The sequence below is a fragment of the Piliocolobus tephrosceles genome, chromosome 11 (genome assembly GCF_002776525.5).
Source record: "Piliocolobus tephrosceles isolate RC106 chromosome 11, ASM277652v3, whole genome shotgun sequence".
In the NCBI taxonomy this organism is placed as follows: Eukaryota; Metazoa; Chordata; class Mammalia; order Primates; family Cercopithecidae; genus Piliocolobus; species Piliocolobus tephrosceles.
The window spans coordinates 5,837,324-5,863,251 of record NC_045444.1 but is presented as its reverse complement, the minus strand read 5'-3'; the positions used below and the strand labels follow the sequence as shown (position 1 = coordinate 5,863,251).

Here is a 25,928-nt window from a genome sequence, read left to right as displayed (position 1 = left end):
AAGGAAGGAAGAAAGGAAAGAAGGAAGGAAAAAAGGAACAGGGACAAAGGAAGGAAGGAAGAGGAGAAGAAAGGAAGGAGGAAAGAAGAGAAGGAAGAAAGGAGGGAAGAAAGGAAAGAAAGAAGAAAGGGAGGCAAAAAGAAAAAAAAGAAGATAAATGGAAGAAAAGAAGACAGGGAGGAATGAAGAAAAGAGAAAAAGAAGGAAGGAAGGAAAATACACTGATGATATTTGTCATGTTTTTATGAACATTTGGGCTATTTGCATTTGGAAACATGTATATTTAAGTCCATGTCAATTATTATTTGTCCTTTTTATGTTGGGTTGCAAGAGTTCTTTATGTATTCTGGATACCAGAACTACCTCAGCCAGTTGGGCTGCTATAACAAAATACCATACACTGGTCAGCTTAAATGAGAAATATTTTTCTCACTTCCAGTATTGGAAGGTCCAAGATCAAAGTGCTGGCATATTTGGTATCCGGTGAGGGTCCCCTTTGATTACAGACAGTCACTTTCTTGCTCTACCCTTACATGATAAAGAGAGAGAGGGCTCTGATTTATTTCTTTTCTTATAAAGGTGCTGATCCCACCCACAGAGTTTCACCCTCCTGACTTTATCTAAACCTAATTACCTCCCAAAGGTCCTATTTCCAAATACTATTGGGATCGGAAATTCGGACTCTAACATATGGAATTTGAGGGGACAAAAACATGCAGCAAGACCTTTATTAAACATATGATTAACAGATATTTTCTCTCATTTTTAGATTTTGTTACAAAAAAGTCTTGCAGAACTCAAAGGCCCTCAGTCCACTTTGGGGAGCTGCCTGAAGTTGACATGGATGCACTGCTCCAGAGTAAAGCCCACACTGTGCACCCCACTACCCTTCGTGGAACAAAGCAGCTACATCATGGTATCATCTTGAAACCAGAGTCACTGTGAGATTGCTCCCTGCTCTGGGGACCAGTTGCCATTGTGTCTCTTCATCCCTCAGTGCTCACCATTATTTCATCATGCTCACACAAGTGGCTGCAGTGCCATGACACTGACTTCTTGGAGCCTAAGCTCAAATAAATGTCTGTGACTGGTGCCTGAGCCCAGACAATTCTATGCCCACAGGAACAAGTGGTTCTTCACAGTGTTGAGGCCAACCCTGGGCTGACTGAACCATCATGAGCAAGCATCCCCCTCCTGAAAATCAGCCCAGTAACTCTATCTCTGGCAAGCCTGCCCCTCAGCCAGATGAACTGCCATGCATGTGCATCCCCAGCTGGAGAATTAGCCCAGTGGTCTGCACCAAGCCCACTCTAGAGACATCTGAACTGCTCTGCATGTATACCTCCAGCTTGAGAACCCAACTGGCACCTTACACCCAGTAAGACTATGCCACTGACACAATTAACTCCTGTATTCTAGGCCAATGAGACATTCACAGACATTGCTGTTGTGTATTATAGGTGAAGAATCTGCATGGAGACTACACTGCTACATTCACCAAAGCCAAAGTCAATGTGCCATACCCAACAGACACCCTAGGATTCATCTACAGAAAAAACAAACAAACAAACAAACAAACACCTCTTTGCCTACTACACAAAATCTGCTTCAGGCAGCTACCCAAAGTGGACTGAGGGTCTGTTTGGTCTGCAGGATTTTTTTGTAACAAAATCTAAAAAATGGGAGAAAATATTTGTTAATCATATATTTGATAAAGGTCTTGCTGAAGAGACAATTGTTGGGTAAGATATGAGCATCCAGATCAAGGATGCTCAAAGATCCATGAATACACACAACTCACAAAGGTCCTGATGTAGGCACATTATAATCAAACAGTCCAAAGTCAAAGACAAGGAGAGAATTCTTAAAGCAGCAAAAGTGCCAAATCACATATAAGAAAAGACTATAAGAATATTAGACTATCAGAATATTTTTAGGTTATAAGAATACTTATCAGCAGCTACTTCCCAGGATGATAATTCCTGTAATGAAAACACGTGAAAGTAAAAAACCCACTAGTAGAGCTAAACTTATAATCAAACAGGATACTTCAGTACCATAATCATGCTGTGTAAATTTTTCAAACCTCTACCATAGAGGTTACGAGTCAGAATGGTCAAAAATAATTAGAGCTACAATCAGTTGCTAAGGAACACACTATATATAAAGATCTAAATTTAGAATAGCAAATATAAATTATGATGGCAGGATAAAAGTCTAAAATATTTTCATTTAACCAAAATTAAGTTATTATTAGATTACATAAGTCTATTATAACTACAGGTCTCTTTATGTCAGCTTGTAAATAACTACAAAGAAAGAAATTGCAGCATATACAATGATGAGAAAGAGAAAGGAATAAAAGTTTAGCAACACAAAAAAATACCAGACCACAAAGCTAAACAATGATAAACAATTAGAGAGGAAGAAAAGACCAAAAGATCTATTTTTAAAAATCCCAGAAAACAATTAGCAAAATGGCAGAAGTAAGTCCTTACCTATCAACAATAACCTTAAATGTAAGTGGATTAAATTATCCAATCAAAAGATGTAAAGTAGCTGGATGGTTAAAAAAAACAAGCGCCCCCTGAAAAAAATGAAACCCGATTATATGCTGCCTACATATACAAGAAGTACATGTAGTACATTCTCTGTACAAGAGAATCACTTCACTGATAAGCACTACACAGACTGAAAGTGAAGAGATGGAAAAGGCATTCCATGCAAACAAAGACCAAAAGTGAGCAGCAGTAGCTAGATTTATATGAAATAAAATAGACTTTGGGTCAAAAACTGTAAAACGAGACAAAGAAACTCACTGCATAAAGATAAGTGAATTTATTCAGCAAGATAATATAACATTTGAAAATAGATATCCATACAACACCAGAACAGCCAAATATATGAAGCAAATGTCATTAGATTTAAAGGGAGTGATAAACCTCAATATAATGATAATAGGGGACTTCAACACCCCATTTTCAACAATGGACAGATTACCTAGACAGGAAATCAACAAAGAAACATCAAACTTAAACTGCCCTCTAAACCAAATGGGCCTAATTGACATTTACAGAATACTCTATCCAACAGCTATAGAATACACATTCTTCTCAACTAACATAGTACATTGTCCAGGATAGATTATATACTAAGCCAAAAAAAAGTCCTATAGAGTCAAGGAGATAGAGATTACATCAAGTATTTTCGGACCTCAATGGTATAAAATTAGAAATCAATAACAGAAGAAACTTCATAAGTTTTACAATACATAGAAATGAAACAACATTCTGCTGAAAACCCATGGTTCAATAAAGAAATTAAAAGAGAAATTCAAAAGTTTCTTGAGACAAACACAGACGAAAATACAATATGCCAACCAAACCTACAGAGTACAGAAAACAAGTTGTAAGAGGAAAGGTATAGCAATAAACACCTATATCAAAAAAGTAGAAAGATTGCAAATAAAAAAATTAGCATCATTACTCAAGGAACTACAAAAACAAAAGCAGATTAAATAAAAAATTAACAAAAGAAAAGAAACTGTAAAGATCAGAGAACAAATAAATGAAATAGAGACTAAAAAGTATAAAATATTAACAAGGGCCGGGGGCGGTGGCTCAAGCCTGTAATCCCAGCACTTTGGGAGGCCGAGACGGGCGGATCACGAGGTCAGGAGATCGAGACCATCCTGGCTAACACGGTGAAACCCCGTCTCTACTAAAAATACAAAAAACTAGCCGGGCGAGGTGGCGGGCGCCTGTAGTCCCAGCTACTCCGGAGGCTGAGGCAGGAGAATGGCGTAAACCCGGGAGGCGGAGCTTGCAGTGAGCTGAGATCTGGCCACTGCACTCCAGCTCGGGCGACAGAGCAAGACTCCGTCTCAAAAAAGAAAAAAAAAAAAAAAAAGAAAAAAAAGAAAATAAAATAAAATATTAACAAGAGTTAATATTTAAAAATTAAGCAAAATAAGTTTAAAAAATAAGCAAAATAGAAAAACCTTTAGTTAGATTATGAAAAAAAGAGCAATAACTCAAATGAAATCAAGGAAGAAAAAGGCGATATTAAAACTCTTATCACAGAAATACAAAAAAATCATAATAGAATATTAAGAACAATTACTGTCTGAAAAATTAGAAAGCCTAGAAGAAATGAATAAATTTCTGGACACATACAACCTAATATGATGGACTTATGAAAAAATAGAAAATGCAAATCTGAAGAAATCACTAAGTACAATATCACCCTGCTATCAAAATTAGACAAGGATACAAGAAGAAAAGAAAACATAAATGCAAAAATTCTCAAAATAAATACGAGTAAAATGAATTCAACAACACATTAAAAAGATCATTCGCTTATTATCAAGTGAGATTTATTCCAGAAATGTAAGGTCGGCTTAACATATGCAAATTAATAAATGTGATACATCACATTAACAGAATGAAGGATAAAAACTTATGGTCATGTCAATAGAAGCAGAGAAAGCACTTTTCAAAGTTTAACATTCCTTCATAACAAAAACTCTCAACAAATTAGGTATAGAAACTATGTACCTCAACACAATAAAGATCATATATGAGAAACCCTCAAGTAACGTTATATGAAATGGTAAAAAGTTGTAAACCTTTCCTCTAAGGTCTGAAACAAGACAAGGATGCCCACTTTCATCAGCTCTATTCAACACAATACCAGAAGTCATAGACAGAAAAATTAGGCCAGAGCAAGAAATAAAGGGCATTCAAACTGGAAAGGAACAAGTCAAATTATTCTCTCTCTCTGTTGTTGTTTTTTTTTTTTTTTTTTTTTGCACGTGATATAATCTTATATTTAGAAACACCTAAAGACTACAAAAATTTCTTAGCTAACAAACTTATTCAACAAAATTGCAGGATACAAATCAATATGCAAAATCAGTAGAATTTTTATAAACAGTGATCAATCTATAAAAAAATGAAAAAAAAATCCAATAGTTACAAAAGAAAAAAGACACCTAGAAATAAATTTAATGAAGGAAGTGAAAGACCTCTACATGAAAACTATAGAATATTGATGAAAGAAACTGAAGAGGAAACACATAGTAAAAAATTCCTTGTTTATGAATTAGAAGTATTAATATTATTAAAATGTCCATACCAGCCAAAGTGATTTATATGTTCAATACACTGTCTATCAACTACTAAAGACATTCCTCACAGAAATATATTTGCAAAATCTTAAAATGCATATGGAATTTAAGAAGACCCTGAATAATCAAAATAATCTTATGTTTCTTTTTTGAAAGACAAACATACAAAAACAAAGCTAGGAGCACTGCACTACCTGATTTCTAAATATACTACAAAGCTATGGTAATCAAACAGCATGGTATCGACATAGAAACAGACTCACAGATCAACAGAACAAAATAGAGAGCCCAGAAATAAATCCACACATCTACTACCAACTGACTTTTATTTTTCAAATTGTAAATGTATTTTATTTAGTAAGCAACAATCAAAATAGCCTTGAAATACTGCTTTTTTCGAATATTAAATAGGATATTAACAAACTGTGTCCACTTTTATGAATTATTATATAACTTCAGAATCTGCAAAGACCCTGACTAAAGAAACAAAAATAATTGCATAGCTGAGAGTGAAGATTACAGTGCTACAAATGATGCCAAATGTCTTAAATTTAACCAAATACGTCTTCAGAGGTCCCTTAATTTTGAGCATTAGGAACAACAGAGAAATGTATACTGAAAGCATCACTAATAAATTTTTTGTTGCTTCACTTAAACACAACAGTATTCAACATAGCTGCTAAACAATATTTGAAGTCATGACTAAATCCACTTGTTCCTCCAAGTGACATTAGTGTTCTGATAGCCAACACTCTTTATTGCCGGCTGTTTAGGTGTCATCTCATCTTCTTCATCTACAGCCTTTTTGTAATTCTTGGCTAATTCCAGCATCTATTTAAATACTAAATCATTGTATTTACAATGTTCATGTAATCCTGAAGTGTCAAATCTTCCATTCAACTCCTTATGCAAATTTAGCAACATCTTCTATTCTAGTTTATTTTTCAGATAGTTAATAGTAATAGAGTAATAATGTCTGTTTCATCCATTAATTAATGCCTGGATAGATGGCTTGTTTAAGTGACTCATATTTGAAGTTGTTAGTCTTGGTTCACGTACCATCATATTAGCATTGATCAACCTGAAGGCATCACTAACAACCTTCCCTTTTACACTCTGAATGGAATCCACAACCACTTGTTAAAGCTCCCCCTGATAAGGCTTCAAAACTCTGCTAAGTACTGATATCCACCCTACAAACCCCAGCAACCAAGCCAGGTGACTGTGATGCCAACCAGTAACCATCTCAAGCTTTCCTGTCTGATTCAATACATGCACCATTTCAGCTTGGAACATTAGATCAAATGCCTCCACACTGACATCTGTGGCACAGCAAACATGTCAATCACTCTGATGGTATAATAATCAACAAATTTTCCAAGCTTCAGACCCATAACTTCCATTGGAAATCCAGCATCACCTTGCTTTAACATTTTTAACAGTGCCAGGGAAGAAATATAGACTTGTTCTGCTGTTTCCTCTACAGGAGCATCTGTAGGTGGCCACGACCCAGTCTAGGCATATCTTCTCCAAGTCTAAGAAGTCTGTCTATATTTCTGGTCAGTAACTACAATTCTTAAGGCATTCAGCTTCAATTTCTTGTTTGACAAATTTCTTCTTAACGAAAGTTCTTGCTATTTCTGGCAGGTATAATTTTCCTGTGTGATGTGACTCTCCGGAAGGCCAACAGGGGCGCAAGGCCACAGTGCAGACCTTTGTCTTGCCTCTGCAGTAAAGCAAAGACAGAGGCAGCAGCTGCAGCGGCTCAGACTTAACCTGGCTCTTACTCCACAAACCAGAGATGAATCAGCCCAATTCCATTCAAAAGAGTTGCCTGGGTCTCCTTGATTTCTTATATATCATATCAATAAATATATAAGCAAGTCAACGTGTCTACTCAGAATACTCTCTGTCTACATTCTAGCTTTTCACTGGACTCTGGGCAGATTATTTAGATTATCTTTAATGGTTTAATATTTTAAGTAAAATATTTTAAACTATATTTTTATTGTTTTTCACTAAAAGGTTTTGTACAAATAACCTGACATGACTTACAACTAGAAACTGCTTTATAAGTAATACTATGACAGAATTTATTATATTTGCATCTTAATATCAAAAGGTAATTTCAAATTGAAACTTTCAGATCTTACTTATTCTTTCTTATATGGGCATAATAATATATTATTTGGATTATTAGTGTATATTTAATTGGTGGAGTATTAATGGGTAAACTCCAAACTATTTGGAAAGCTTTAGCAATCCAAGTAAGAAGAGAAAACCAAACACCGCATGTTCTCACTCATAGGTGGGAACTGAACAATGAGCTCACTTGGACTCGGGAAGGGGAACATCACACACTGGGGCCTATCATGGGGAGGGGGGAGGGGGGAGGGATTGCACTGGGGAGTTATACCTGATATAAATGATGAATTGATGGGTGCTGATGAGTTGATGGGTGCAGCACACCAACATGGCACATGTATACATATGTAACAAACCTGCACGTTATGCACATGTACCCTAGAACTTAAAGTATAATAATAAAAAAAAGAAAATAAAAAAAAACTTGTAGAATATATAGAACCTTAATTAGAAAATTACATATTAGCATTATGATAAAGGTGTACCACAACAGCCAGCCCCCCACAAAAAAAATCACAGGTAATTTTAAATTTAACAGAAATGTTGAAAGGGGAACTTATATAACCAGTAAATATTTTCATTACATAGTCAGAAATTTCAAACAACATTTTACAATTTCTTTAGAGAGAACTTTTCTATAATCGTTAAATATCCTTTTTACATACTCAAAATAATTTCCCTGAACATACGGAAATTTTGTTTTTCATGGCCACAAAGCTAGCAGGAATCACAAGTCAAACACTCTTGGTCAGTAGAACATCCTTCTCACATTAGGCTGAAGGCACAAAGGAACTGTAATGTACGGTAAAGATAAACCAGACCTAAAATGTCCATCCACCACATCACAAGAAACAGGAAGAATAAATACTGTGGCCCAGAATTGCACAGCCATCCTGAGGTGCTATAGCTAAAACCTGATCATATGTCTAAAACTAAAGGACAGAAAACAAATAAGCAACAACAAAAATTACAAAAAATCCACAGGATGTAAATTTAGTTTAAGAAATTAGCTTGACTATATTTCTCCAAGGACTAGGAAACTATGTTACCAAATAAATTTGAAAAAAAATCAAATATGTGCTCTAAAAAATGCAATAGCCAATATTAAAAACATAATGTATGGGTTTATTAGTAGATAAAGAACACTTAAGAAAGAATCTGTGACGATAAATCAAAACAATCTTCCAGAATTCAGAAAAGACAATGGAAAGATGGGAGAAAAAACTTGGAGAAAGTCATTAAATGATTGGAAGAGACAGAGACTGGGTCGGAAGCAATACTGAAAATACATGATGAAAATGAGGTGCATTTAACAGGGGAGACAGCAGAACAATAATGACAAAGAAAATCTTAATAGGAGCCGCAGATAAAAAGACACATTCACTTTAATGTAATGATAGAATAGCAATATTAATAGAAGCTGGAAAATAACAGAAAAATATTTTTATTATCTTACGAGTACTTCCAGTGTAGAATTTTATACCCAGGGAAAAGAGTCTTTTGAGAAACAAGTTAAAGACAATTTCTAGCCAACAAAACTGAAGAATTTGATAACAGAATAACTTTATTAAAAGAAAACTTCATGAAAGCACTTTCAGAAGAAGGAATGCAATCCCAAATAGAAGACATACTAAACATACAGAAAGAATGATTCAAGAAAAGGCTAAATCTATGATTAAAACTTAACATTCATCGGGGGTATTGCCCGAAGTTGACTTTTTTGTTATGCCCTTTCTTGGTTTTGGTATCAGGATGATACTGACTCCACAAAATGAGTTAGGGAGAATTCTCTCCTTCTCAATCCTTGAGAATAGTTTCAGTAGGGTTGATATCAATTATTCTTTCAATTTCTGGTAGAATTTGGTAGTAAATCCACCTGGCCCTGGGCTTTTTGTGTTGGCAGTTTTTTTAAAAAAAATTACTGATTCAATCTTCTTGCTTGTTATGCCGTGTTTAGGATTTTTGTTTCTTCCTGATTCAAGAAAGGAGGGTTGTATGAAATTTGTCCATTTCCTGGCCAGGTGCGGTGGCTCACGCCTGTAATCCCAGCACTTTGGGAGGCCGAGGCAGGTGGATCACAAGGTCAGGGGATTGAGACCATCCTAGCTAACATGGTGAAACGCTGCCTCTACTAAAAGTACAAAAAAAATTAGCTGGGCGTGGTGGTGGGCACCTGTGATCGCAGCTACTCGGGAGGCTGAGGCAGGAGAATCACTTGAACGCAGGAGGTAGAGCTTGCAGTGAGCCGAGATCGTGCCACTGCACTCCAGCCTGGGCTACAGAGTGAGACTCCATCTCCATAAAACAAACAAACAAAAACGAAAAAAGATTTACAAATTCATAGATTACAGGACTCAATATGGTGATTGTCAGCTCTCCTAAAATTTATTTATAGATTCAGTGTAATTACAATAACTTGTCAAGTTAGGTTTATGTCATAGTGCAAAGGGACACAACCCAGACACATCTGAAGACGTAAACAGGCTATGTGCTATCCTAGATTACAAGAATTGTGTTAAAACTATAGCATTTGAGATGATTTGCCATTGGTTCAGATATTTAAAAAAATACTAATGGCACAAGAAAGGAGCTTACAGGGAACCACATACTTAATGAGAACTTTGTCAATGAGATATATGGCACTGGCAGTTACTAAGAAAAGGATAGAGAAGCTTTTCTATTAATATTGATGAGATATTTGTCTATGCTTATTTGTCTGTTAAATAGGATCTGAAGTTCATATCAATACACAAAACTCAAGTCCAGGTAGACTGTACAGGTAAGGTGAAAGAAAAGCTATAAAATAAAAAGAGAATATAGGAGAATATCTTCATCACTATTACACAGGGAACAACTTCTTTAAAGAAAAATAAAAGCAGTAAGTTATCACAAGTTATAATAAATTCAGCCACATCAAAACTAAAAAGTTCTATTAATCAAAGAACATCCTAACAGAGTAAAAAGTAGTCAATTCACAATATTCCACATAAGTATATAAATATATATGTATGGGTATATATTGATATAATGACAGACTAGAATTCATTATATAAAGAATACAAAGAAATCAATAAGAATAAGACAGATATTTTAATAGAGAAAGTGGGGAAGGGACACGTACAGCCTTTCAAAAGCAAGAAAGAGGTAAAAATGGCCAAAGGCTGTATAGAAAGGAGGCCAAACACAGTAAATGAGGAATTATGTAGAAAGGAACATGGTTAGAATTCTAGGAGACTGAATTTTATTTTAGAGAATCTGTAGAAAATAAACTTCTGCATAAGAAATTAGGCACAATTTCAAAAAGATGATAAATGTCATAAATTATATTCAAATCCAGAAAAAAAAATGTACGATATATTTAGGATTTTTGTCCCCGCTCAAATCTCAATTTGAATTTGTTGAAGGAAGGACCTGGTCAGGGGTGACTGGATCATGGGAGCGGTTTCCCCCATGCTATTCTCATGACAGTGAGTGAGTTCTCGAGAGCTGAGGGTTTTATAAGGCAGTTTTCCCTGCTCTTGCTCACTCTCTCACCTGCTGCCATCTAAGAAGTACCTTTCCCTTCTGCCATGCTTGTCAATTTCCTGAGGCCTACCCACCCATGTGGAACTGTGAGTCAATTAAACCTCTTTCCTTTATAAATTATCCAGTCTTGTACCAATACAATGTGTGTGTGTGTGTGTGTGTGTGTGTGTGAACTAACTGCCTGACACACAAATTGTATACTATTTTTTGTACATGTTTTGGCTACCTGCTTTTGATAGACTCCTCATATGACATGGATTTTGAAATATTTTTCTGTAGGTTACAGAGATGACTCTATGTTTTCTGTGGCATTATTGATAACCCTTTTAGTTGATAGTTTGAAACTGGTTCTTTCAGTTTCATAATTGTCATTGATAATATTATGTCCTAATTGAGAGATCTCTATTAAGTTTGTTTGATATATCAGCTGTAAGACTTAAGGACAACTTAAATGTGCTTGCTAAGGAACATTTTCTTCTACCAATTGCTCATTGATGCCCTCAGGGTAGCATATTATAAAATATTTTCTAATGTCAATATTCCAAGACAAATTAGCAAGATAGTTATTTTTTCTCAATGTTTATATGATTCAATATTTTTAATTATTTAATCAAGTAACCAAAAGACTTACTACTTCTACTGAGAATTCAACTCTTTTATTTATTTGAATGTACTTGTTAAAGATGGTCTCAAAGCTATCGCTTAAAGAGTCATCACTTTTCGTATAATCTGAACAAAAATTGCTGTTACAATGTGCTTTTGATATCAGAAAAATATATACATAGTGATTTAAACACCCATATTCATTATTTTATTGTTTTGTTTATATTCAACATTCTATTATTTCTGTTTTTAATCTTCAGTTAACTTATTTTTCTGAAATTATTCTTTATACACTTTAAAACATGTGTTTAGCACATGCACATGGTAAAACCTTTGACTCAGTGTCCTCATGATAACTCAGCATCTACATGATGTGGTATGGGGTAAATCAGTACAAAATATTCCTGGAAGTCATTCCTTACACATAGACTGCTAGCAATCATCTAATCCATACATAACAGTGATGGTCATCAGCATGAGGCATTTCCATTGAGCTTGGACACTCAAACTTCATTAGCTTTAAAGAATATCTGCCCCAAAGGAAGTAAAATAAAACCACAATAAGATACACCAAATTTGTAATAATTAAATTTTCGTAGCAAAGGAAATTCTCATACACTATTGGGAATGCAAGCTACTAAAAAAAAATATAGAGAGAGAGAATGAAATTTGATTGCTTAGTGATCTTGAAGATAATCTCGACTTATCGAGACAGCCAGGTGGAAAGGGCTCCCAGGCAGAGCCTTCGAATGACCTGTGCATTGAGAAGAGTGCACACTGGGGTGGGTCACAGAAGTTCGCTCTGTTCTCAGCAGGGAGGAACCTGGCCCCTTCTCTTCCTGGGTGGAACCTGGAATTCAATCTGAGGCCGAAGCCCACGGGCAGGAAGCACACTCTCTTGCTTCGCTAAGAGTCTCTGTTTTCCCTTTTCTTCTTTTTCACCCAATCAAACCCTGCCCTAGATCACCCTTCAAATCGTCTGCTAGCTTACTTTTTGGTGGCCCTGTGACAAGGACCCTGTCTTTAGCTGAACTAAGGAAAAGTCCCGCAATGCTGTGACTCAGCAATTCCAACTTTTAAGCCTCAAGATAACGAAATATATGGCCACCAAAATACTCATACGATAATCGTTTTGGAAACACTGCTTGTAAAATCAACACAAAAAGTCATATATATCATCTGCCAAATGTCTATCCACACTGAATAAATAAATTGTGAAAGAGTACATAGAGGAAAATAATGAACTAAAGCTATATACAACAGCATGGATAAGGCCCACAAACTAATGTTGAGCAAAAGGAGCAAGTTGAAATTGCGTATACATAGTGATTCCATTTAAGCACATTTCAAAAGCAAGCAAAACTAACTTGTATTGGTTAGGAATGCATTTATAGAAATAAACATGAAGCAAACAAAAAATTTAGTACCACATTTTATTTCAGGATTGTAATTTCCTCGGTTGGATTTGAGGGAGGGGTTTATGATTAGATAAAGGCATATTGGATGAGGAGATTCTAGGGTTCTGGCAGTGTTCTATTTCTTTATCTAGATGTAAATTGGTGTTTGCTTTATGGATGTCTGTTTAAATTTACATATATATTTTATGTAATTTTCGGTAAGTATATTTCACATTAAAAGTAAGGTAAAAATACACTCTGGATATATGCTGATCCTATCAACTGCTTTCCTGACCTTGTCCATCTATTTTTCATCTCACCAGCCCTTTAATAGGAACCTAAAAATTCATATACTCAAATTTCAAATTCTATTTCTCTCTATATGCTGTCCTTCCCCTAGCCTGCCCTATCTCAGTCAAAGACAGTAATAATTCAGATCTCTGGCTCAAGTATACAGAATCATCTGTGATTATTCTCTTTTATTCATAGGCCACTTTCAATGTGTAAGAAAATCCTTTTGGCTTTGCCTTAAAAATCTATTCTGAATCTGACCACCATCTGTCATCTCACTGTTAACTTCCCTAAGTCACTCTCACTTAGCCTTTTGTGATAGCATTCTTTCCAGAGAGTGGAAACAACATTTATATTTCTTCATTCACTTCTTTAAATATTCCTTAACCTTCTTGATCTCCTTCAAACTTCCTTCTCTTGAAGACACGACATCTCCTTTAGCTCCTGCAAAACTTCACTGTTCTCTCTCTCTTACTTCTTCTACCGCTGGACTAGTGAAAAAGCAGGTACCCTTCTTAATATTTACACTGAATCTAAATCACTCTAGCTCCTTCTTAAAACAAACAAACAAACAAAAAACAGAAACAAAACAAAAAAACACTCGGTTTTGAATTGACAGGAGACTCTGCCAGTGAGTAATCCACATTTATTTAAATATCAAGGTTTATTAAGATTCTAACTCCCGGGTGGCTGGGACTTTCTCCAACTAATACTGTGCAGATTCTTGGTGGTTTCACTGTTCTTCACACCCCTGCCCCACCTTATTTCCCCCACTTCTCTTCTTAATAGTTTAAATCTTACGGTCAGCTATTACAGTCTATTTCCTACAACATTAGCTCCTGTCTAGTCTTCATCCATTCACAGAATTTCAATTCTGGTTAAATATCTCAAATCTTAGTGTTCCACATGATCATGTGAATGGATCTGAAGAAAAACTCACAGTGATTCTAAATGATTTTATCTTAAGCTCATGCTAACTACCATCAAGTCGTCTCTTCATTCTGACTCCATTGTCCTGATCTACTATAGTTTCCACCCTTTCAGATGATTATTAATTTTTGCTTTCTTTTCAGTCCCCCAGAACTTCCTCTGAGTATCTTCACTATCAATCATTGACCTTATTCCTTATTTCAGTGAGAAAATAACAGCAATACGAAGGTAACCATGATACCTCTTCCATACATATAGCCACTAATATGAACCTGGATCTATAAAATCTATATTCCCTTCTGTTCCTATGGATGAATTGTCCTTGCTCCCAGTTAAGTACTTTTTTTCACATATTACTTGCGAACTTCAATATCCACTTTTGTAAAGTATCTTTTTAAGTATATTGACCATATTTCATTACATTTTTTTCTTGATGTATAGAGACGTTTTATACCTTATGTATATAAAATTTGTCTTTTTAGTCTTTCTGACGTATGCATTGAACTTCACGGTCTTTTTGAATAGACAGGATTTCTTAAATTTGATATAAAAGTAATATCTAGATTCTCATAAGTTATGATCCATACTTTTTGTATCCTATTTTAGAAACTCTTATTGTTTTGCCTTTTATAGCTAGTTCTACAATCCACCTCAAATTAAATTTGGTGAATGTGTGAGGTCAGTCTAAGTCTTATATTTCCCCCATACAATACCTGGTTGCCTCAGTATCTTTTTTCTTTTCCTTTCTCTTCTCTCTCTTTCTCTCCTTTGACTGTTATTTTAATGTTCTGCAAAGGCATCTACATCGTTATGTATCTACTTAGGTATAGGTCTGTTTCTAGTCCCTTTATTTATTCTGTTTCATCGGCCTAGTTGTCTAACTTGTGCCAATGCCATTTTGTCTTAATTAGTGTAGCCTTATGAGAAATCTTTATATTTGATAGAACAAATTCTTCCTACTCAATCTTCTTCATGAATGTCTTGGCTATTCTCAGAACTTTACACTCCCTATTGTTCTAGATCCATTCTCTACCTTTGATCATGCTGCTGTTTGTCTTGAGAAACTGATTTCTATGCAATACAAAAACTCCCGTGCTGTTTAACTTCCGGTTGGGTTTAACCACTTGGAGGGAAAGCAGAGTAGAATGTATCAGAGCAGAACATAGGTAGTAACTGAGATTTGGGTCCTTTTTTCCCATGTTTAGTGATTTGGCTGCCGCACCCTGCTTATGGCCTCACTTACAACAGACAACTTTCTTATATAATTGCCCTCTCAGGCATTCAGTAAGTTTCTTCCCTTTGCCCTTTCAGGAAAGCTTATTGGAGATGTAACCACAGCAACAACATATAACACAAAAGTCACAGCCTCAGCTTTATATTTGGTACTAGAAACACATAACTAAATTAATTAACATTTAAGTGTAATCAAGTTTTGCCCTTCAGGAGAGTCAATCCATTCAAAATTGACTATCTTCATCCATTCATTCATTGAAGACTGTCTGCTTTTTCCTTATGATTCATGCTTTCTGTGTTCTTGTTTAAAAGAATTTTATTATTTTGCTTTTTCTACCTAAAATTGATTTGGGGAATGATATGAGGTAGGAATCAATTTTTATTTGTTTTATATTATACCTAATGGTTCCAACACCATTTAGTGAAAAGATTGTCCTTTTTTTCTGCTCTTAATTCCATATGTCTCATACCTTGTTTACACATGCCTATATTTATTACCCTATGTGAAACAGAAAATCATAGAGGAATTTTGGTTATTTATAAGTAGGTGATGTGAAGTTTCAGGACAAACTGAAAGATATAGAAGCAGGACCTATATGTGCAAACAGGCAAAAAAAAATTAAATTAAGGAATTGTAAGTATATCCATAACATAGATGTCTGGTGCCAATTATGTCAAAATGAAGTTGAAGGAGAAAAGAATGTGGGGGATTTCATTTTCAGGTTCCTGATCAAATCAATCTATACTTGACAGTATGACACACTGGGTTTCTTTTTTGATCTCATAAACCCACGTGTATGTATGTGAATATGTGTATTTATTGTCTTTACCCTCTTTTTTACTACCATTTTATTTTCATTTGCACTGATATATTTAGGTCTTACTTGAAATTTTATTGTAAAGTCCATTGTTGGACAAATGGTGTAGGTCAATCAATAATGTAAAAATAATTTTTTAAAGTATTCAGATTTTATTCCAAAGTTTCTAGATTCTTAAGAATTATTCTACAGTGAAAAAAACTGTAGTTTGTAGGAAATAAATCAACATTTCAACCACTCAGAGTTAGTTTCAAGGTAAAACAGCTTAGCAGTGTAATCATCTGTCTACCCAATGTCTACAATGTAACGAGCTGGCTGTTGTGTTTACATGGTTATTCCTGAAATGTTAAATTCGATTAAAATGAATTCTCCCTCTGGGTGCCCTTGCTTGCCATAAAACAGGTACACTGACAATTATTAGAAAGTCAAATTCTATAAATAAATTTAGAGTTACTTAAAAAAATACTGGACACAGTGAACATTTTATTTTTCCATACGTTTTTTGCTGGTGGCATATCTACTTATGTGAAAAGATCCATGTTTCTCTAAACCAGGCAAACATTTCATATCTAATCCTTTAAGACTCCCTTTATATAAACAAATGTTCTTAGGCACTTAACAAATAAAGAATATAGATCTTTGCAGAAACCATAAGAACATTAAGATGTTGAAAAGTTAATACTTCCAAGCTCAGCAAGGAACTAGAGCCCAAGAATATCAAAGTGGAACCATTCTATTTTTCTTACTCTGTGTGTGTGTGTGTGTGTGTGTGTGTGTGTGTGTGACATAGTGGCTCCCTTAGAAATGTATTCAATGTTATAAAACAGAAATATTTAACAAAAAATTCTGATTAATTAAAAAATAATCTGCCACTTAATTTCACTGAAACATTGTTGAAACTGAATTGACTTTTCTGCAGGGTAAAACTTGATAATTCTTAAAATTATTGTAGCTGTTGAGGCTATAAACACATTGCCAATCCCTGACTACAAAGGGGCTATAAAGTTTACTTTCCAAAATTAGATATGTGTGTATTGTATTTTTCCAATAATCTTGTCTAGACCTTCCAAATTCTGTGCTTTCATTAACAAGGTGAGGATCAGGTGGCAAGATCCATCAATCTCTAGATGTTTTAGTTACTTCAGTTTAACATTACCTTTTCAAAGCTTCCAGCACCGCAATCGAAGACTTGTTTTTTCCTAGAAAAAACAAAGTGACGTTGTGAAAATAGCAGAAACTTTGAATGAGATAAATACAATTTCTGCATATTATAACTTTACATATGACCTTAGCAAGTCACTGAATATTTCTGAGTCACAGTATGATCATGTGTGAAGTGGAGATTATAATACTGAGTTTATAATATTAAACATATGTATAATACTAATATTTGGGCATTCTACCCAAAATATAATATCAATATTTTTGCTTAACTGATGAGTGTCAACTGTAGTACATTATGCCCAAGGACCCAGGAAATAGGTTTGCACTGGCACAGGATGCATTGATAAGAAGAGAATAAAAACTTGTTTACTAGACTGTCAGAAACGTGAACCACATGTAACACCTGACTGTTAAGCAGCTGCCTGTCCAAGTTCTATATGCAAGAAAGGGAAAGAATGTGCCACTAAAACCAATCCAAACTTTCATTTATTCATTGTTTACACATTGAACAAATGTATCACTATTTCTTAAGATTCAGGTCTTGGCAACAGTGAATAAGGCAGAATTCAGATAGTCCCCATCATGGAGGTGACACAGAGAAATACTCTATCCATTTATTATCCATAAAATTATATATGATGCCCAATGGTGGATATGCCTCTGTTAATTAATTAAGCTTGATAATGTAATTTTGAGATGATAATTATTTTAGATTATTAATCCTGAATCTTATTATATAGAAGTTTTGAGATTTTTTAATCTCTAAGATTTATATCTGAGCTATTTGACTTTTAAAATATTTTTGGTTTTGTTTTTTGGCCATCAAAAAGTCAATAATAACTACATATGTTACTAGAAGAGGCCCAGAAAACTCATCCTCAATGCAAATCTGGGCATGCTATTGAGCACATGAGCACATATGCCCTGTAAAAACCAAACATTAACAAGCATAGGTGTGCTTTTCTTTTAACTATAGAGAAACAATGACAAGGCAGTCATTTTATAAACCCATTGTAAGCTTTGGAAACCTGAAGGGGACTAAGATGAATTTTTTGCTAATCTGTTAAAAACAAGGGGGTCTCCCCAACTCACACATGCACTCTTCTCAGACGCTGATGTCAGAAAATATACCTCCGTATGTTTAAAATATATTGCAGGCTTCACTTGTACAATGTGAGAAAAGAGCCTGCCCATTTGTTTCTGAGCAGTTGATACAAACATTGCTCTTGTATTGCAATAGTTGGCCATATTTTCAGATATTTTAGCTGGGAAGTTTCACAAGTACCATAATAATGATCTTAACTACTAGTTAATAACTCATTAATGTCTCTTCTTCTCATTTTCCACTCAAATTAGATACTATTAGGCTTACTTAAAGTTGAGGTAATTAGCCTATTTCTAAGGCTGCCACTTCAATTTTATTATAATTATCCTGTAAATAGGATAATTACATGTCCTAGCTTCCTTGGGACAGTTCGGTTTTGCTCTTGTCCAGGTATTTTAACTGGTTTAGTATTTGTTTCATCATCTTTCACTCTTGAAAGCTCCATGTCTTAAACCATATAGGCCATATTTGGATCATATGATCACCTTATGACAATGAAGCATAATTCGAACTACAAATTCTTGGACCTCAGATATTAATTAAATCATGTAACAGAATGTGTTATCTAACTGACATCTGAAAATAAGGGTTCTGTAGGTCAGAGTATGCATAAACTTGAATTTCCAGGGCAAAAGAGATTGACTTTCCCTTGAGGAAAGGCTGCAGGGTTATATGAATTGAACAGCAAGACATAATCTTATAAAGAAGATTAGAAATTAAGTCTTCTGACTTTGCAATAACAGGTTGCATGACCTTTACTTCTCTGAGCTTTGTTCTTTCATTTGTAAAATGTAAAATCCCAATTACTGAATGGGCTACTTTAAAACATCGTTTGTTTTAATTCTCAAAACAGCCTATCATGCCAAATGCTAGTATCCCCACTTCACAGATCAAGAAACAGGCTTACACAACTCTTCCTACTGTGACACATCTAATACATGGCAGGGTCAGTTTTCAAACCCAGTTCTTCCTAAGTCCATATTCTCTCCACAATATATCAATTCCCATTCAAAACTGAAAATGCATTATACCAAAGCTTGTCTTTATCATGAATGTGATGCCAGTTACTGATCTATGTTCTTTGGAGGATACACTCATAACTGTGTCAGTGACGTTGCTTGTCCGCTCACTAGTTAGGGAAGTAAGATGAAAGCAAATAAACAGGAAATAAGGGAGCCACAGGACAGCTTTACAAATACAAAGGGTGAAATGCCAAAAAAAAAAAAAAAAAATGAAGCCTACATTCAGAAGTCCAATATGAAATTCACATTTAAGAAAGATCTTTATGTGGTTTTTGATTGGTTTTTGTTTTTGTAAAATTTACTTTGATAAATCCTGTCAAATAGTTTCTGTGTAGAAATTGTTTTCAAATATATATCCTTTGCTGCAAGGAGCCAGAGCTGCACAAACTTTTATAACGTCAAGTCCCCGAAACGGTAGGTTATAGTCGGTTATGAGTATTATATCTCTTATTCAATGTATATAGATTTTAAAAATAAATCTATATTTTTTACAAAGGACAACTCAAATAAGACTTTTCTAATAAATATAAACGTATTTTTCTCTCCTAGAAAGAGACAAGAAAAAATTTTTATTTCATTTTCTTGGCTTTGTTTTCTGGATAGAGGGTCATGACTGTACCATATTGACTGTAAAATTCAATTTTGTAAATCTGTGGATTCAAATTAATTATAAATTTTGCATAGAAGTATTATTTGAGGAGGTAATGGAAGATAAAATAAACTTAGTACTATTTAAATTTCCAATTCTGACTATTCCAATATTTTTCACAAGTACTTACAGGTCCAGAAAGCAGAATTTTGGGGGATGAGTAGAAGCTTTGAATTCAGACAGAAATGGTTGTAGATCCCAACTAAGGATTATGAATTTTAGTAACTGCCAAGCTACTATATAACAATATAGTATGTTACTGAGAGGTGACAGCATGCTGGCAGCCCTCGCAGTCTTCTCTAGCTCTCCGCGCCTCCTAGTGCTTGGCGCCCACTCTGGCCGCGCTTGAGGAGCCCTTCAGCCCGCCGCTGCACTGCAGAAGCCCCTCTCTCGACTGGCCGAGGACAGAGCCGGCTCCCTCTGCTTCCGGGCAGGTGTGGAGCGAGAGGCTGGGGCGGGAACGCCGGCCTGCGCAACTTCCGGATAGGCGTGCGCTCCGCGAGGCCCTGCACTGGGACTGGCCGGCTGGCGCCACAGCCCTGGGCAGTGAGGTGCTTAGCACCCAGGCCAGCAGCTGCGGAGGGTGTGCAGGGTCCCCCAGCAGTGCCGCCCCGCGGGCGCTGCGCTCGAATTCTCGCCGGGCCTCGGCAGGGCCGGGCGCAGCTGCCTCTTGCTCCTCCTGAGGCGCAGCTGCCTCAGCAGGGCCGGACGCCATGCTGGAGCCTCCCCTTTCCGCCTCTCCCCTCCCCCCGCCGTGGGCTCCTGAGCGGCCCCTCCCAGACGAGCACCGCCCCCTGTGCTGGGGTGGCCGGTCCCATCGACTGCCCAAGGGCTGAGGAGTGTGGGCGCAGGGCCTAGGACTGGCGGGCAGCTCTGCCTGCAGCCCCAGTGCGGGATCCACTGGGTGAAGCCAGCTGAGCTCCTGAGTCTATTGGGGACTTGGAGAACCTTTATGTCTCTCTAAGGGACTGTAACTACACCAATCAGCACCCTGTGTCTACCTCAAGGTTTGTAAATACACCAATTAGGACTCTGTATCTAGCTAACCTAGGGGGGGACTTGGAGAACCTTTCTGTCTAGCACTCTGTGTCTAGTTAAAGGTTTGTAAATACACCAATCAGTACTTTGCATCTAGCTCAAAGTTTGTAAATACACCCATCAGTACTCTGTATCTACCTAACCTAGTGAGGACTTGGAGAACTTTTCTGTCTAGCACTGTGTCTAGCTAAAGTATTGTAAACACACCAATCAGCACTCTGTGTCTATCTAGCTCAGGGTTTGTAAATACACCAATCAGTAGCTAACCTAGTGGGGACTTGGAGAACTCTTCTGTCTAGCTCTCTGTGTCTAGCTAATCTAGTGGGGACTTGGAGAACTTTTATGTCTAGTTAGAGGATTGTAAATGCAACAATCAGCACTCTGCATCTAGCTCAGGGATTGTAAACGCACCAATCAGCACCCTGTCAAAACGGACCAATCAGCTCTCAGTAAAAAGGACCAATCAGCTCACTGAAAAATGGACCAATCAGCAGGATGTGGGTGGGGCCAGATAAGGAAATAAAAGCAAGCTGCCTGAACTAGCTAGTGGCAACTGGCTGTGGTCCTGTTACAGAGGGTGGAAGGTTTTTCCTTTCCCTCTTTACAATAAATCTTCCTGCTGCTCAGTGTTTGGGTTTACGCTGCCTTTATGAGCTATAACATTCACTGTGAAAGTCTGTAGTTTCACTCCTGAAGCCAGTGAGACCACAAACCCACCAGAAGGAAGAAACTGAACACATCTGAACACCTGAAGGAACAAACTCCGGTCACACCATTTTTAAGAGCTGTAACACTCACGGCGATGGTCCGAGACCAAGAACCCACCAATTCTGGCCACACTACATGCAAGATACAGATAAAATATCTATGTAATTTTAAGAAATAGATGATCTATGACCATAGGACACATACAGTTAGTAAATTTTGTGATTGCCATGTTGAGGAAGCTAGGTTATGCTGCAGAAACAAACAGCCATGGCATTTTAGTTTTTTGAAACAACAAAGGGTTATTTCGTATTTATGTACCACATCCTCTGAAAATAACCAGGGTTCTCTGTTCTATGCTGTCTTTTTTCTACAACCTAGGATGCTGGAGCAGTCCCTCTCTGAAACATTGCCTGTCTCCATGGAAAAAAAGAGAAGTGGCGATCCTTGTCAACAACTACTGTTGAAATACTGTTGGCATTCTACTGACGTTACATGGGCAAAGCTTGGAAAGAATGTGGAAGCGCAGTCTTATCATGAACCTCAGAAAGGCAGAACTGGAGTTCCTTAAAGAGTTGTCAGTATTTTTATATGTTTCGTGGCCATCTCCTGATTTCAAGAATCACGGTAAGATAAACTCAGAGCCTTATAAGCACAAACTACAACTGCCAGAAAGGAAGACTAAAATGTTATCACTACCATTTCCTTATCAGCAGCAATCCAACATTGTGTGAGGGTGCACTACTTTAAGTTAAGTGCATAACTTATGTTAAAAAAGAGACACACATAATACAAACTAGCAATAACCTGTTATTTACATGACCCTAGTAGTGTACATTTTCTGCATGCATCTGAAGTAGTTTCTTGATTACCAAAAATGAAAACTTTTGTGTTCTATGGTGCACAGCATTGAGGAAGTCAGCACTCAATTCACAGACTGAGAGAAAATATATAAAACTCATTTATGTGATAAGCAATTTAAATCTGGAATATGTAAAGAACACTTACACCCCCAAAATATAAAAATGTATCACCTAATTTTAAAATGGGCATAGGATTGCCATACATAAACAACCAATAAACACATGAAATGATTTTCAACAGGATTAGTCACCAAGAAAGTGCAAATCAAAACCACAATGAGATACCACTTTAGACCCAGTAAATGGCTACAATAATAAATAGAAAATAATGTGTTGGCAAGATATGGAAAAATTTTAAGTTTTATAATTTTCTGGTGGATATGTAAAATGATATATCCACATTGGGAAATAGTTGGACATTTTTCTAAACTGTTCAACAGAGCTGCAATAAGACTCGAAAATTTCAATCCTAGGTATCTACCCAAGAGAGTGAAAACATAGGTTCACACAAAGTGTGTAAGTGAATTTCATAGCATTATTAAAAATAGACAAAATGTGGCTGGGCGTGGTGGTTCACACCTGTGATCCCAGCACTTTGGGAGGCCGAGGCGAGTGGATCACAAGGTCAGGAGTTTGAGACCAGCCTGGGCAACATCATGAAACTCCATCTCTACTAAAAATACAAAAATTAGCCAGGCGTGGTGGCAGACACCTATAATCCCAGCTACTTGGGAGGCTGAGGCAGGGGAATCACTTAAACCTGGTTGTCGGAGGTTGCAGTGGGCTGAGATCATGCCACTGCAATCCAACCTGGGTAACAGAGTGAGACTCTGTCTCAAAAAATATAAATAAAAAAAAATTTTTTTAAATAGACAAAATGTGAAGACAGCCCAAATGTCCATTAACCAATAAATGTATAAACAAAATGTCATACTTTCAGATCTAGAATATTGCTCAGCCATAAACAAGAACTGATACATTTTATAACACGTATACACTTCAAAAACATGACAATAAGTGAAATAACCAGTCATAATAGGTTATATGTGGTATGATTCAATGTTTATGAAATGTCTGCAATAGACCAATCTATAGAGATGGAAAATTATTTAATGATCGCCTAAAGGTGGGGTTCAGAGTGGGGAATGGAGAGTAACTGCAAATGGGTGTGATACTACTTTTGTAGTGATGAAAGTATTCTAAAATTAGATTGTACTGATGGTGGCATAAATCTATAAATATGCTATAATCCATTGAATTTTATACTTAACATCTTAATAGGAAAATTGTATATATATATATATATATATATTTTTTTTTTTTCACACACACACACACACACATATAATATCTCAATAAAGCTGTTAAATCCAAAGAAATTTGAGAGGCAGTGTTGAGGGAGATTTTTTCTTCAGTTGTTGTTGTTGAGACAGGGTCTCCCTCTGTCACCCAGGCTACAGTACAGTGGCACAATCATAGCTCACTGCAACCTCCACCTCCTGGGCCCAAGTGATCCTCTCACCTCACCCTCCTGAGTAGCTGGTACTACAGGTGTGCACCACCGTATCCAGCTGATTTTATATATATTTTGTAGAAATGGGGCCTCACTATGTTGCCCAGGCCAGTCTTGAACTCCCAGGCTCAAGCAATCTGCCCACCCAGGTGTGACCCACCACACCCAACCACAAGTCTTTTTTTCTATCATTTATTAGAAAAACTATTCATTCAATAGCTATGTTACTGAGTCCCCAATACTATTATGCAGATCTTCTTTACTCTAATTATTTCTGTTTAAAAACTATAATTTAAAAGCCGTAAATAAAACAGCTTCTATCTGAATTTGATGACCCAAAATAATCTGATAGAAAAGAAATAGCTTAAACGAAATCTGAATTTATCTACAGAATATTATCAGCTTGCTTTCTGAGTGTTAACATATTACTATTGAATTAGTTCACTCTTCATTAGCATGTTAATCAGAAATAATATAAAGCTGTGAATTTAAACCCCTGAGGAATTCAAGAATCTGCCTTCAATATTTATGGGCAACTGCTGTGAATTTCAGAATCCTAGAAATAAGAGCAGAACTTAATTCCTCTTTAATCAGTCCATAGTCTTATTTTGAACCATCTTTGAAAAAAATTAGTTTTAGCTTTTCCCCTAATGATTAATGACAATATAAAATTCTCTAAAAACTGATCAATTCTGATCAAAAAGTAAAGAGATAGTCCCTTTAAATGTAGACTATTTTGAGGATATAACACCTATTTTGACAGCCATCTAAACAGAAAATATACACCTGGGGTCACATAAGATAGGGAAAATGGCTGTGCTTAAAAATAATACTCTGAACGTTTCATTGTATTTCATTGTATTATCTTCATTTACCATTTTTTAAATCTCAAATTTAACCAAAAATCGTTCAAGTTTTTCTTTCTCTGCTAGATGCTATTTACTCTGTCAAAGAATACTGGAAAATCACTTAAATTTACTTTTACCTATACCTTCTATATGCAGCTGTTTTAAAAATATTTATTTTTAAACTTTAGTTTTAAATTGCCTTCCAATAAAACTTTTTTTGTAAATCAAAAAGTAAGACTTTGATGAATTTCAACACACTTATAGATTCATGTAGCCCCATGAAAATCAGAAACCAAAACAGTACCATCATTCTAAAAAACTCCTTTTAATCCCTTACTAGTTGTATTATGTCTTCCACTCATAACTTTCAAAAACTACTGTTCTTTTTTCCATCACTCTAGTATTGTCTTTTTGAGAAAATTATATAATGGAAAGGATACAGCATGTAACTTTTGAAACTGACTCTCATTCATCATAATGTCCCTAAGTTGTTGTATATCTCAATACTCTAGTTCATTCTTATTCTTATTCTGTTCCTTAGTATTCCATTATATAGATGCAATCTAGTTTACCATTGAAAGCCATGTGGGTTATTTGTAGTTTGGTGTGAGTATGAATAGAGTTACTGTAAGCATTCCATACAGGTTTTTTTATGAATGTAAGCTGCCATTTCTCTTGGGTAAATACCCAAGAGTGGGTTTGTTGAGTTATATGGTAAATGTATGTCGAACATTATAAAAAATTTCAACTGTTTCTAGATTGGCTGTAACATTTTGCATTCTCACCAGGAAATGACGGTTCCAATTAATTCTCATAATCTCTTCATCCTTTCTAGTATTTGTACTATCAGTACTTTTCTTTTTCTCCTCCTCACTCTTTTCCACCTTCTACACCATTATTATTATTATTATTATTATTATTATTATTATTATTATTATTATTATTATTATT

General features: G+C 35.8%; 1 pseudogene; it reads right to left on the bottom strand.

The window, feature by feature from the left end:
- Positions 1 to 5,775: 5,775 nt before the first annotated feature.
- Positions 5,776 to 20,725, bottom strand: LOC111551591 (annotated as a pseudogene).
- Positions 20,726 to 25,928: the final 5,203 nt, after the last annotated feature.